Source organism: Acipenser ruthenus, chromosome 43 (genome assembly GCF_902713425.1).
Source record: "Acipenser ruthenus chromosome 43, fAciRut3.2 maternal haplotype, whole genome shotgun sequence".
Classification (NCBI taxonomy): Eukaryota; Metazoa; Chordata; class Actinopteri; order Acipenseriformes; family Acipenseridae; genus Acipenser; species Acipenser ruthenus.
The window spans coordinates 1,536,044-1,550,631 of record NC_081231.1 but is presented as its reverse complement, the minus strand read 5'-3'; the positions used below and the strand labels follow the sequence as shown (position 1 = coordinate 1,550,631).

At 41.6% G+C, this 14,588-nt stretch overlaps 1 long non-coding RNA gene across 1 annotated transcript in view; it reads right to left on the bottom strand.

The window, feature by feature from the left end:
• Positions 1–14,588, bottom strand: part of LOC117398669 (uncharacterized) — a 22,984-nt gene extending 8,396 nt beyond the window's left edge. Inside the window, exon 1 of the long non-coding RNA XR_009311489.1 lies at positions 14,458–14,588. This is a non-coding gene — a long non-coding RNA (uncharacterized LOC117398669). The remainder of the gene's footprint in view (positions 1–14,457) is intronic.

Here is a 14,588-nt window from a genome sequence, read left to right as displayed (position 1 = left end):
TAATCTTTCTGCCTTGTCTGGAGAATCCTAATTGCCGGGACTGAACAGCCTCTTCCTCATTCCATTCAATCCATCCTTACACCCCTGCTGGCACTACTTTGCATCGATGTAGGCAGAGAGTAGCGCAGATGGCATTGTTCAAAGGTCACACTGTCACATGATCTGAAAGACACGAGGTATGCTGTTCAGCACCTGGCTGTTAGGGTTCTCCAGACAAGCTCAAAACTCAAAAATGACAATAACTCGATATTGGAGGAGCAACAGAACCGAGATCCATTCCTATTTCCAGTAGCATGACCAGACACAGCCATGCATTTGTGGGCCAGAACTCTGAGTCGGTGCTATTGCCATAGAAGATATGGCTGCAAATAAACAACATCACAATACAGCAAAGTGAAATCCTTCTAGTTATGTAACCCAATTAAGAAATCAAGCATTAACAAACTAGAAAACAAATACTGTCATTTATAGACCCCATTAGCCCCCTTGTAGATTGCAATTAGCCATTTATTACCATGACATTTCTTGTTTGTCTGCTTTCACTGAGTGCTGTGTTCACGTTAGAAACCCTGAATGCAGCTTTCTAACTAACAAGGCTGAAAGGGCAGCTACTTCATCACTCATTGTTCATCCGCAAATGTGAGGCAGTAGCTCGGCTGCAAACACACAAAGGAACAGCGTTTTTAAATCTTCCAGCCTCCTACAGGAAGGATTTACAGCGTTGCGGTGTTTCAGTGTCAGGGTGCAGAACTGCATCTCGCCACAAGGTGGCAACGTGGGAACCGTTGTGTTGCCCCTGCTTGGGATGGCTCGATGTATTCTTTTGCAGCGTTTCACAATGACACTAAATTTCTACAGTCATTTTTCTAACCACGTTTTTTTGTACACTCCGCCAGGAAGAGCTTGTTGGCAGTCCACTTAGTTTACATTCCCTAAATTCAATTTTTTTCTGCTTTCCCACCTCCCCTCACATATTTTACTGCATTTAATCCTGTACTTTAGAGTACTGTAATCTGTCACAAGTGTCATTTAATCTGTAGTATTTTGTATTTAATTATATTCTGATGTAACTATCACTGACACTGTTATCTGCTCCTCTATTGAATCGTATTTAGTCATATACTTGTACTTGCTAGAACCGAAGTCACTGTATTTATCTTGCTCTTAATTGTATTAATACTTGTACTGTGATTCTTGAAATGTATTGTTGTTTACGACTGTAAGTCGTACTGGAAAAGGGCATCTGCTAAGAAATAAATAATTTTATATATATATATATATATATATATATATATATATATATATATATATATATATATATATATTTATTTAATAGTAACAAGACCTTGTGACCTACAGTTCTGGAAGCAGCAGTTAAAAAAAATTTTTAATCTAAAACTGTTTTTGGTAAAGAACCAAATATCATTAGAGCAAATAAATGGGGCACAGTGATAATGTTGTGAATAACAGATGAGTACATGAACAGATCCAATTTCCATTTTCACCCCCACCCAACTAAAATGTCACCTGACCCACCAGAATGGTTCTTATTGCAATTAGTCAAATATTGAGTTCAGCAGCTGATCTTCAGCTCCAGTTGCCTGCAATAGATCTATGCAGTGTAGGTTATCTCAGCCAAAGAGTCTTTGTATTAGTAAGTGCCACCATCATCAAATGTACTCAGAAAAACCTGATCCAGAGAGACAGATCACTAGATAGCCCTGTCTCTTCTATAAAGACAACTAACTAGCTAATGTTACATATGTCTGTGACAGGCAACTAGAACTGAAGAGCAGCTCCTGAACTCCTAGTCACCTTATTATTATTTATTTCTTAGCAGATGCCCTTATCCAGAGCAACTTACAATTGTTACAAGATATCACATTAATTTTACATACAATTACCCATTTATACAGTTGGGTTTTTACTGGAGCAATCTAGGTAAAGTACCTCGCTCAAGGGTACAGTAGCAGCGTCCTCCATCTGGGATTGAACCCACGACCCTCCGGTCAAGAGTCCAGAGCCCTAACCACTACTCCACACTGCTGTTTACCTTCATTCATAAACTTTACAAAGTTAAAAGCACTCCCGTGGCCTCTATTGAGCTCTTAAACCCCTCTCTAAGTACAGCAGCAGAGTGTCGTATGTATAGAATGAATTCATATTGGTGAACCTGTAGGTCACAGCGTATGGAATACAATTGGATTTTTGTCCCCTTACGATAGGGCTCTGTGGTATTGTATAGAGTCTATTGTAACCTACAGCCATTCCAACAGCTCTTCGTCAGTCTGTCTGGGACTGACTAAAACTGACTTGCAACATCCAGGACCCATCTCTCGTACACAGAGGATTACAGAACACATGTCAGAGACTGCACGTGCGTAGCGAAGGAGTCACTGCATGTGCTGTGCGCCACTGCTGTGAAAACAACGCAGGACCAAGTGGGAGATGGTATTAGTCAGAAGTCAATTAGCTCACAGTCATTCATTTACAGTGCAGTATGGGCTAAGTGCAAGAAGAACCAAATGAAAATGGCAGTCCCATTATGTTGGAACTCCATTCATAATGAAGACCACTGAATCATCGCAGGGCTGCGGAAATGGAAACCACTTTACAAAGCTGCAGGTCAAACACGCTTTTTTTTTCATGACCTACTGAAATTCACACTGTGGCTTGATGAAAGAACAGCTTGGTTCATCTCAGAAATACCACAGCTCTCTTTACCCAATGCAGTCTCCTTTAGCTCAGTTTCATTCTGTTATGTTGTTGTAATATTGAGTTATTATTGTTCTCCCCGGCATTGAGCTTGCCTGGAGAACCCCACCTGCCGGCACTGAACAGCCTTCAAATCACATGACAGTGTGACTTCTCCACCTCCCCAGGTCTACAGAAATGTGGCAGAGTTGAAAGGTCATATTGTTGCACGGTTTGAATGGGACGAGGAAGGCTGCACAGTGCCTGGCACCTAGGGCTCTCCAGGCAAGCTGAAAAACAAGTTTCAAAACTGGGGCAACAGTACCGAGAACCACTCGGAATGACTGCAAATGACCATGAAGTAAAGCAGTAACACACTTCCTGGAAGTCACGGCTTGCAAACTGAGATTTCTTTAACCTAGAGTAGTACCAGACTTTTTTTTTTTTAACAGGGGTTTATTTAAAAACCGCATATTTGAAACGTAGGTAGCAAACAGAAAATTAAAAACGATGTGTGGAATTAATTTGTCTTTAAAAACTTGCTAAACTTGTGTGAATAGGGTTCAATGCAACTTCCCTGAAGGAACTACAACCAGCAATGGTCTGTCCAAGAAAGTCAAAAATCTTGCAGTTTTTCCCCACGGTTATACCCTGCATTTACCATAGTTTACCAAGTTTTGTCATTTTTTTCTTTGGTCACGCTTTATTTCATGTTAACAAACAGCTAATAAACATGTTCATGTACATTATTTATTTTCTGTTAACTGTTAGTTAATAATATATAATAGGCCAGCTAAAACTGCAAACACCAGAGCCCTATGGATGATCAATCAAACACTAGAGCCCTATGGATGATCAATCAAACACCAGAGCCCTATGGATGATCAATCAAACACCACAGCCCTATGGATGATCAATCAAACACCACAGCCCTATGGATGATCAATCAAACACCACAGTCCTATGGATGATCAATCAAACACCAGAGCCCTAGGGATGATCAATCAAACACCACAGCCCTATGGATGATCAATCAAACACCACAGCCCTAGGGATGATCAATCAAACACCACAGCCCTATGGATGATCAATCAAACACCACAGTCCTATGGATGATCAATCAAACACCAGAGCCCTAGGGATGATCAATCAAACACCAGAGCCCTAGGGATGATCAATCAAACACCACAGCCCTAGGGATGATCAATCAAACACCACAGCCCTATGGGTGATCAATACCCAGTCGATCATATGCTTGAAATCAGTTCAGATTGTTACTGTAGTAATGTTGAGGAGGCTGTGTGGTCCAGTGGTTAAAGAAATGGGCTTGTAACCAGAAGGTTCCCGGTTCAAATCCCACCTTAACCACTGACTCATTGTGTGACCCTGAGCAAGTCACTTCACCTCCTTGTGCTCCGTCTTTCGGGTGAGATGTAGTTGTAAGTGACTCTGCAGCTGATGCATTGTTCACACACCCTAGACTGTGTGAGTCGCCTTGGATAAAGGTGTCTGCTAAATAAACAAATAATGTTTAGCAAATTAAAGCAGGTTTTTTTATTACCCTAACTCTTAGTTAAAAAAATAACAATGCCTGTTAACAGTTAATAAACTAAAAAAAAGGCTCTTAAAATAAAGTGATTTTTTTTTTTTTAAATATGCTTTACTGTACCTCTCTGCGCTTCACAATGCTTACTTCTACCTACCTTGCTTTCACTATGGGAAACCTTTCTAAAGGTAAGAGTTACACTCTTCTTTAACTGTGCTTTATTACACTAGGCTGTGCTTTTACAATGGGAAGCTTTCATGAGAGAGTATTTCTGATTATTGCCATACTATCCAGGGACCCTCACATGTAGGCGTTCAAGTGCAGACCTTGGCTTGTAAAACCAATTAACGCACTCGCTGCGTCGAGATCTGCAATAAAAAGCCACTTACCTACCTCGCTCTCACCCTCACTTCAGTTACTTGAACTCCCCATTTGCCCCTCTGTTACAGTAGCTCACTGCGGTGAGGCTGGTGGAGAACGCGAAGGTGTTGTGGAAATCAGAACTGCTTCACGCTACCGAAGAACCAGCTTCCTCTCGCCGCTTGGAGAATCCTCGCTGCTTCCCTTAGCATCGTGTTCTTTCATTTTTCTACCATGCAGGATTGGTTTCACTATTATTTCATCTATCACTAAGATAGCAATATGGAGGAATAGGCTCTGGGGTCTGTCCTCCAGCCCTGTGTTTGTCCCTCTGCTTTCGATAGCCAGCGACTGTTTCTATATAACTAAGCAGTGCTGTGTCTATTAGAAACTTACAACGATAGCTTGGGGGATTCCACAATGGCAATGGTTAAAGCATATGGGAAAACTACAAAGCAGTGTGTAATTCAATATGTTAACGTAACATTATTCAACAGGTTTCATTTGACTTTATGAAGCAAAATAAGTCCATTCTAATGGGTGATGCTAAACTTTTGGCCAGAGCTGTAAGCTTCCCAGAATTGGATTTAGCAAAAAGGGACGCTTCATCTCTATCCAGGAGTGCCAGAGGAATAATAAATAATGAGACACATTGAACTGATTTAGAATCAGTCATCACACACACAGCGCTAAGTGCAGCCATGAATACATCCATATCGTTCTTTATTATAAAACTTTAATAGCCTTTTAAACTGTGAGGCAATTGAGTTTCTTTTTCTGCTGAGACGGCAGCTCCTGTTAAACAGTTTACTGTGACAAACGCACGCGGATTTCTGTGCTTGCATCGCGTTTGTGTTAGACCAGGCTTTCACAAACAGAGGGCGGACCGTTTACTGGGAATGGTTAGGAAATGAAGTCGGCACAGCAGATGAACCGCGTGCCGCACCAAGGCAGGTATATAAGTCCTGGTGCAGTTAGCTGTTCGTCAGTTGGCCTTAAATGGGACAAACTCCTCTTCGAAGACGTATGATTATTATTATTTATTTCTTAGGAGATGTCCTTATCCAGGGTGACTTACAATTGTTAGAAGATATCACATTATTTTTACATACAATTACCCATTTATACAGTTGGGTTTTTACTGGAGCAATCTAGGTAAAGTACCTTGCTCAAGGGTACAGCAGTAGTGTCCTTCACCTGGGATTGAACCCACAACCCTCCGGTCAAGAGTCCAAAGCCCTAACCACTACTCCACACTGCTGCCCTCTGTATAGAGCCTAATAAAGTGGCCACACCCTGCAATACTTGCAGGTTTTCATAACAGCGTTTCCCCAGCTAGCTGTTATTGAGCAACCCTTTGTGAGAGCACACTGGCATGGTTGTCCACTTTAGGCCCAGTTATTGGACTAGCAAATTGATCCAAACCATTGAACACATAATCGTGCTGACTTTAGAAATAGTAATAGAAACTTAAGTTCAATGGCAAAAGTTTCCATGTCGACAGGCTTTGAAGAGCTTGAGAAAGACTGGTAGTGGAAGCGTCTTGTTATTGGTTTGTTTATGAACCGAGCATCAAATTGGCCACGTTTGTGGGGTGCTGTACTGCAGCTTTAAAGACACTCTCACTGCTCTGCCCTGAAATAGTTTTAATGATGGAACTGTGTTTTTTTTTTTGCACATTAATCTGACTCTATCCACAGAGCAGGGAACACACACAAGAACACATGGCTTCAGAGCTGTTTTGGCACCCGACTGAAGGCAGGTGGAATGCGCAGATAATTCAGAGGCGGACTCATTATCGCGGATTTATTGTCACGCACACTGGGGTGGCAAATCGTGAAACAAGCCAAATTTATCGACAGCTGTTGTTTGGCAGCATCCCGTTCTCAGTGGATTCAAACCCGCCCCCGCAGTGCTGGGCACTCGTGTTGTGCCACTGAGAAAATCACAGTTTTGTTCTAGCATTCGTGTAGGATATTTGACCATGACATCTCAACTGATGTGGTACCCTTACAAAGAAACTCCCATGCAGTCCATGCAGTTATAATTGTGCCGTGTTAAGTTTCCTATCTTTGCTTACGTTATAATGTGTGATGCTACGAAACTGCTCACCAACTCATTATTGTGCTGAGTTGAATTTGTCCCCTTAAAGAACAACGGAGGGTAACTTTTTTCACCCCACACATTAACATCTTTTAAATACATAGAAACAGATTTCTTTATGCTGTGTGAAACCTGAGATGAAAACGTAGGGATTCTGAGATGAATATTTCAGCTTTGATTCCCCTAGATATAAATAAATATTCATCAAAGTGCATTATCGTGTGTATATTTGGCTTGTTCAAAATATGCACAGGTGCAACACGGCCGGTATTCTGAATGGTGTTTTAATCGCATTGCCATTAAAGTCTTTGAAGATAGTTGTATCATTTGGGAAGGCTACAGTCAGTATGCTCTGTTAGCCTTATTGATAGTCCAGGTTGTTTATATTCTCTGAGATTGTTCTCTGATGTCGGGGTACAACTGTCCTCCCCACCTAAGCAAAATATTCCTCAGAGAAAACAACACTGGAAGCATGCCTCTTAAACTGCCTTTATTCTGGGTTTGAACACACTTGTGTCTGTGTATGGGATGACTCATTGAGGAATAGTCAAGCACGTCTCCAGAACAATGTATAACCCTTGCAGATGGGTCGGATTGAATCCATGCATCAGGCACAGAAAAGTGTACCCATTAACCTACAACGATCAAGTGGAAGTAAGAAACGCAGCTCTGGCCAAAAGTTTTGCATCCCCCTATAGAACGAACTCATTTTGCTCCATAAAGTCGAATGAAACCTGCTGGATAATGTTACATCAACATATTGAATTGCATACCGCTTTGCTGTTTTCCATGCTTAACTAAAAACGGTGACATTTCGAAATCTGACATGAAAATACTGTTCTACGATTGTGGCTTCCGGTAGACTTTTGGGATATCCTTTTGCAGTTTCTTTGATTACAGGATGTTAAACAAAAGATTTGCGATGCGCATAACCTTCTGCGCAAACCTTTCTGGGCCTATGTTCATACAGTTTTTTTTTTATTATGTCTCATATAGTTAAAATAAATAAATAAATCAATGTCTCAATCCTAAAATTCTAGGCAGCTCTTCAAGAGAGTGTTGCAGGCGTACCTGATGTACTCAGAGCTTAACAGTGATTCTGAGAGCTCTACTGAGGCCTAAGGTACTGGTGCTCCCATGAGTTAGGCAAAATTGTCAGGGACTGGGTCCCCTCACTGCGCTATAGCAGGCACCAGTAAAGCTGGTCTGTGACCTTCTGAGGTCGTACCTCATTGACATCAGCTGTAAAGAGGTAATTGGCTTGGGGATTGGAGGACACCCACTGACCTTCAGTTCTCCTGAGCTTGTTATTATATTTATTTCTTAGCAGATGCCCTTATCCAGGGCGACTTACAATTGTTACAAGATATCACATTATACATATATCATATTATTTTTTTTTACATACAATTACCCATTTATACAGTTGGGTTTTTACTGGAACAATCTAGGTAAAGTACCTTGCTCAAGGGTACAGCAGCAGGGATTGAACCCACAATCTTCTGGTCAAGAGTCCAGAGCCCTAACCACTACTCCACACGTTGTGGGGACTTGCGATAAGGGGACATAATAAGTCTGAATTGGAGAGGAAAACAGGATTCAAATAATTGGGTACTGCATTTTTATAATTTATAATAATAATAATAATAATAATAATAATAAATAAATAGTATTGTTGTGCTGTTTTCCATGCCAGCATGGTATCCAGGATCTGTCACAAAGCACTTAACTGTCTGTTAAATCCAGATTCATTCAATTGAAGAAACTAAAAAGAGACTGATCAATTAGACTAGAGTAGCTGATTGTTGTACTGCAGGGTTCCCGCTGAAAATATTTTGTGAAACAGGTGGAAAGGAGGTCTATGCCACAGCTGCCCAGTCGTGGGAACGCTTCTGTGACCCCAGTTTTTCAGCAGGGTGAGCTCATCTAAAATGTACACCACGGCTGGAGAACACATAAGAGAATTAACATCCGGACATGCTAGCTGAATAGACAGAATGATAGATAGCTGGCAAGCGAATAAACGGTAAAAAACGCAGCCCCGCGATAAAGCAGAAGAAGAGCTGCATTTTGTAAAGACGCGATAATCACGTCTCTATATTTTATAGTCCATTAACTCCGTGGCTGTCAGTACCTAACGGTTCGCGTCACGTCTCCTTTCTCTGGGGCGTGAAATTAGGAAGTGGGATAGAGAAAGACAAGCACGCCAAATGAACACAGCCCGGCATCCTAGTCCTACATCCTCACTTCTGCTACTCAGCGGTGATATTAATATTCTCAGGCATATTCTTTGCCACTGACCTGGTAAAGGCAAAACGCTGCCCCCAGTGGATAAGCTGCTGTGTGTTGATCAGGGCACGTGTGTGTGTCTGCTTGCCATTTCTTCCAAGCTTTAGTGGGTGCTTTTTGTGTAGTTGCACAGATGGAGGTATTCGAGGTGCTGACTGACAGCGCTAGAGACGGAAACCTGCCCCGCGTCTGTCTCTTTGCATGGCCTGTGCAGTGATGTACGGGGATTGGTTTAGTCAGCGCCTTGTCAAAGGTGAGCGATTGACAGTGTTGGAGACTAAACCCCGAGCGGGTTTATAGAGCTATAGATGCAATTTGTATACAACTTACCTGTATGGCTTTGCCATTGTGTGTGCGGCAGGTCTCAAGTGAAGTTTTAAAGGAAGCACATGTTCCAGCACAGGGGCTCCCAACATCATCCATAAAAAAAATGATACAGAAATGTGACATTGTATTGTCTTTACAGGATGTATTTATTCCCAGAATGTCATTCTATTAACAAGATCCAAGAACATCTTAAAGGTAGTGTGCCCCATTATTTCACACTTGTTTACCACCAATGTAGAATGCCCAATTACGTTACCCAACTACAGCCACTCCCCACAACAGCTCAGGAGAACTGAAGGTCAGGTGTGTGTCCTTCCGATCCCCAAGCCAATCACCTCTCTACACCCATGTGCTACACCCCTGGAGTCCTGCAGGTGTCCGCTTGAGATCACTGGGGTCCTGGTCACTAAAGGCTACTAAATACCAAAGCAAAGACGAACCCTGACTGTATGACGCACCCTGCACACCACAGGTGCCAGGTGAACCGCTCAGGGAGAAGAAAAACATTCTTCCAAAACGTTTTGTTATCAATTCCCGTGAGACTGTGCTTGCTGACCATATTTTAAAAGGGTTACTTGGAAGACTGTAAAGGGAAACATTCATTAGAAGTTGGGGCTGAAGTCTACATCTCAGTTTGCTAAACCTGTTGTGTGGAACAGGACTTTAGAATCTCGTTAGCAGTGGCTTGGTATCAGTGGCAAACGCGTGCTTATGTTTTAGCAGCTCAAGTGAAAGTAAAAATATCTCTGGGAAACCAATGATGTGCTTTTCAAATAAAAAAGTAAAAACCCCACAAACATTTGGGTTATTATTTTGAATTAGTTATTAAGCAGATGCTTTTATCCAAAGCAACTTACAGAGACTAAGTCACTTACAACAGGACCTTGGGTTTGCATCTCATCCGAAGGACAGAGCACAAGGAGATTAAGGGGCAGAGCTGGGACTGAACGAGGAACCTCCTTGTAATAAGCCCCTTTCTCTAACCACTGGACCACCAGGCCAGCTTAGAGCAAAGTTTCGAGTGGTGAAAAAAATATCGTACCATCCAAAAAACTGTAGGAAATGCACTTTTATTTGGACAGTGCTATTGTAAACTGTATATGTGGGCTTTTATACCCATTATACTGTAGGATCAGACATGTGATTTTTTCTTAGCTTCTGAGGGGAAGCTCAATACTCCACGGATGTCGACAGCAGCTGCAAGCTGGGATAGATTGTGCTGGCAAGAAGGAGCCAAACCGTGCACATATCCTCCTTACAAACATTAATTAAAAAAATCGATTCTCCGAGCTGCAGGGAGCTGGGGTGAGCTGATCAGAGACAGAGTCATTCCCTGTGTTTTTTCTTCTTGTGCGATTCAACGCAAAAACCCTGCTGAGCTCAAAAATCATTAGGACCCCTGTCTCGTTCTGCTTGTTATCAATGCTGTGGTTACTCAGCTTTAGGGTCTGGTTTAAAGCTGCAGTCTTGCATAATCCAATTTGGTACCTGGTAGCACAAAATTGAACAAACAATATCGTGTTGTGTTTTAATTACAAATAATCTCTCAAGGCACAGCACTACAGAGAACCCTTATCCTGCAACATGATTCCTATCCTGCTACATGATTCATGAGTCTCTGGTTTTTCTCCATAGCTTTGCCTCCTGTGGACTCAAACAGGACACGGTATTGTTGGGATAAGCAAACGGGACGAAAGGGTCCCATTCACAGCCATACAAAACCTGACACTGAATTCCATTAGGAGCAATTTTTTTTTATTATTCCAGGAAAGTCCAAATAAAATTCTACAGCACTTGTCACATCAAAGCGAAAGCTATAGAATGCATACAGTGTAGGTGGAGACCACTGTCAGGTATAAAAACATTGACTCTGTCCCAGATGTTACCCTGTTTTCTCCACCTATACAGACCCCCAACTTGTACTTAAATATCACTTTTGCATTGTAACCCAGTACTGCCCTGTAACACCTCCAAGACTCATTGGATAAAACTGGTTGTGTGCTCTATGACAATACACAAGTTATTCATCCCTTATTTAAGGCAGCAATAGTGTATCTGTTTTCATAGCTCTTCTTTTCCTTATCCAAATGAGCTCTCATTCATTTCTGTTACAGATAACGAATGGAGGCCTGGCTCTGGGAATATACTAATTAATAAGATTCTTCTCTGTTCCCATTGTGTTCCTTTTCGTTTAGCTCCACGTGGAGAGAGATCGAGGCGACCCTAGCCGCACAGCCCTGTCCATTTGGAGCAGCAGAGCTCGGACTGCCACCATGCTGTTGTAATGCAGTAAGATATTAACAGAGGACAGCCCATGAACGTTCATGGAGGTCTAATACCTTATGGTAGAGTCCCCGCTTGAAGGAGTAGTTCACAAAGTTCAGCTTCGCACACACGCAGTTAGGCAAGATATATAAGACAGGCACTTGAGAACAAAGCTGCTTGAATCCTCTCCTCACTGCGTACCCGGCCTGAACAAACACGATCTGATTTCTGTTCATAACTAGCTGCTACACTGTTGGGTCTAACGATAATATTGAAGCTATATGTGTGTAACTTCTTTTGAATATTGGAATCAGTAAATGGAAACTTAGCTATCCACTTGGAAGAGTGGCAGCGTTGAGTAAGTGAGCCGCTCAGAGTAGCTCAGTGAAAGAACCCACTTAACGGCACGCTCAGTTCCCCTCCCTCTGAGCAGCTCAGAGCTGCAGAGCAGATTTCATCAGTGATCCGAGCAAGCAGAAACATTCACACCCCGAGCCGATCAGTTACTTCCACTGTTATCCCCTTGTGCACTTGAGAAGGCTAGGGTTATTGCTTACACAGAATACACACTGAAGTGCGATCACTGCATAAACTGTACAATGCAATGGATCCTCTCCAACATGTCAATTTGACACCCGTAGCTCGACGCTGATCAGATCTGAGGTTGAGGTTTGTACACCACCAAGTTCATTCGATGTGTCCTCCAGTTAGCGCTATTATCTGATAAGTGCTTTCATTTTTCAAGGTCGTGGGTTTTTAATTAAAAAAACAAAGTTGTTTACATCAGTTGCTTGCTGATGGGCCCTTCCGTCGTTGCCTGTATAATCATACCCAGTTTCCTATCTACACATGTTTCTGCAAGGCAATTTCTCGTACACCATCGAGTTTGCAATGAAAATTGGAAAATTATAAAAAAAAAAATTGTAACTGAGGGGGATAATATGATATAATATAATACAATATAATATATAATACAACCCTTCCAGTAGCATGATAAATCTTCCATCTATACTGTACTTAGTAATGCTTGTGTCTTGGCAAGACAAATTCTCATACCACACGCAGCTGTGGCCAAATGTTTTGCATCACCTAGAATTTTACCATTGAGACATAATTAAAAAAAATAAAAACTATATGAACATCATTTAGATATTTTATTTAACATCATGTAATCAAAGAAACTACAAAATGATACCGCAAAAAAAGTCTACCGGAAGCCATAATAGTAGTACAGTATTTCATGTTATATTTAGAAATGTCACAGGTTTTAGTTAAGCATTTAGGAAAACTACAAAGCGGTGTGTAATTCAATATGTTAACGTAGCCTTATTCAGCCGGTCTCATTCGACTTTATGAAGCAAAATGAGTTAATTCTATAGGGTGAACTTGTAGCCATAGCCGTAGAGTTCACAGTTTTAAAAAAAAGTATATTAAATTAAAAAATTGTGACCGAAGGGGATAATATCAACTAAGATAAGATCAGATAAGTTAGTATACACTCCTCCACCCTGACTCCAAGGCTGTCTCGTGGGAACACTAGAATAGGACTGCCTGTTTGAAGCATCAAAAGAATTGCCCTGTGCTTCAAACAAGGTGTCCCACTCCGTTCTGATGAAACCAGGTTTGATGTAACCTGCTCGGTGGGTTATGCTGCCTTTGAGGCAATGTACTGCACGTCAGAAGAGTTTAGATTAATGAGTTTTATCTGGACTTTCGTTCGCCAGCGGATCCCGAAGCTATCGCCGTACTTTACAGCCAATCTCGGGAAAGTCAAACATCACCCATTACTTCTAGCGAATCAGTACCTGAGCTGAAATTCATTGCACAGTCCCAAAACAGCCAGCCAGACGTCACATGGGACATGATAGTGGGTGTAACCGGCTTGTCCTTTATTATTATTATTATTATTATTATTATTATTATTATTATTATTATTATTTAGTCATCTAGTAGATGCTCTTATCTAAAGTGCCTTACAGAGACTAGGGGGTGACCTATACACCAACAACTGCTCCTGCAGAGTCACTTACAATAGGACCTCATCCAAAGGATGCAGCCATTGTTAAAAAAAAAAAAAAAGTTTCCCATAGTACAATCACTGCCTGGCGAGGTATGGTAAAAACATGGCAAGCCTTTTCTATCTGCTCAACTGGTCCTTTCTAGATTGGAGTCTTCTATTCTAACTCTCTCCTCGCTGGTCTCCCTGCTTCTGCTATTCGCTTCGCTTCGGCTGAAGTTCACGGGTTTGAAGTATTTATTTATTGATTGATTTATTTATTTATTTATTTATTTATTTATTTTTCAGCGCTGCATGGCTGTAACTGCAAAGATACGGTTTCCATGGTGACGTCGCAACATTTGAAAAACCTGCGGTTTCCCCCGTGGAGGCATTAGGGCTAGGCAGGGTGCGATCGGTCAAATTTCGGGGGGATAAAATAGAGACATAATGTAAACAGTTACGAGAATCACTAAGTTACTCATTTACACCGAATCAACTGATAAAAAAACATCTTTACGAATCGCGCATTTGCCAAATCATGCTGGGTAAACGCAGTTATTATTATTATTTTTATGGATACGGTATCAAAAGGCAATAACAGAAACTACCTAAGCTAACAACAACTTCAACAAAATTTCACTCTGAAGTCCGAATCTAGCAGCTTTCAAGAATCTCTGCGTGTTCTACACAGCATTAAGCAGAGCAAGACACTTCTGTTTTCATTTTAAATACCTGTGTGGCGTCCCCACTCATTCTCGGTGGTTCTGGGTTTTTTTTTTTTTGGAGTTGGAGAAATTGCCCTGCCATAACTTTTAAGAACCCTCCCACCCCCCCACACACATATCTGCATAACAAAAATAAATACGCTGACTACCTTCAATTCATATCCTCAAGGAAAGCCGTCGAAAGAGATTTACTGTGGTTGTTTTCTCTCTCTCTCTGCAAACAGCCTGAGGCTCGCTCTGGGATTGAACCCCGCTGCCATGACAACGCGATCACCGGCCC